This window comes from Hyperoodon ampullatus (genome assembly GCF_949752795.1).
Source record: "Hyperoodon ampullatus genome assembly, chromosome: 6".
NCBI classification, from domain to species: domain Eukaryota; kingdom Metazoa; phylum Chordata; class Mammalia; order Artiodactyla; family Ziphiidae; genus Hyperoodon; species Hyperoodon ampullatus.
Genome location: NC_136919.1, coordinates 111052710 through 111053969, shown reverse-complemented (window position 1 = coordinate 111053969; position 1260 = coordinate 111052710).

The window sequence follows — 1260 nt, the reverse complement described above, 5'->3', positions numbered from 1 at the left end:
CAACACTAGCACTTACTAGCTGGCATTTCCCCACTGTGGGTCCCAGCGTCCTCATCTGTGAAACAGGGAGGTTGGTCCTTAGCAATCCTGCCATTCTGGAATTCTTTGTATCCAGCTTTGTCTTTTTTAGGGTCTGAGTAGAGAAATGCTGAGTGACTGAAACCAGCCAGTTACTTGGTGGGTGGGGGGAGGAGGTGCATGTCAGTATCAATATCAGCAGTCAAAGGGGGACATGGAGTTTTGGTTGGAGAGATCTCTGGGAGGTTTTACCACATTGGATGAAAGTTCTGAGTTTGCTTTGGCCTCGGCCTCTCTCTTCAGAAACAACAGAAGCATTACAGCTAGCATCACTTAAAAGCTGCAGAGAAATGGAGAATAAGGCTCCCTAAAATGGCCATGAGAACCAGTCACCAGCAGAGCTTTCTTCAGCATAAGACTAAGTTGAAGAAAAATCTTCATTCAAACAAATGGCTCGCTGAGTAGCTTTGTTTATGAAATACAGTGATGTCCTATGAATCTAATATGGGATGTTATCTTACAGTTGATGACATTGCTTCACATAATTTTTGTTCCATTAAAAAACTTTAATTCTTCTCTGTTGGTCAGACTTGAAATGGTGTTCAATGCCATGGGCAAAGGAGCTTATTAAAAGATGTGAGGGTCAGAGATTATTCATTAAGAGTAATGGACACACTTTGTGGGTATTCAAACCCTCAAAACGGATTACTTCTGGCATGTTGATTTTCTAAAACAACTGCAAAATAGTGGGAACAGGCCTGGGCTTCAAAATCAAGGCTTGGTCTGGATCCCCTAGGGACCAGAAGAGGTGATGGCTTCACCTCTCTGGATCCCATTCAATTGAGTGTAAGACTCATGTCTTATGTGTCAGGCTGGCTTGGGGGACAATGAGTGAGCAGGTCAGCCTGGAGGGGGGTGGGGGGACCTACAATGCAGGGAGGAGGGGACAGCAAGTCTGGAAAGGTGGTGAGAGGTCAGATGACAGAAGACGGTGGCCATCAGGTCAGGGTCTATGACCTGTCTTTTGCAGACACCAGAAATCAAAGAAAGAATTACAAGGTCAAAAAGCATGTGGGAAAGATGGGCCTGGCTGTGTCACACAGGATGAAGAGGCAGGAAGATGGAGTTGGACTCTTAACCATCATCCAGGCATGTTACATCCCCTTGTAGAGCATTTGATGTTACACTTTCAGTCCAGTATGAGGTGCTGTCTGTTTGGGTGGTTTTTATAAGCTCATCTCC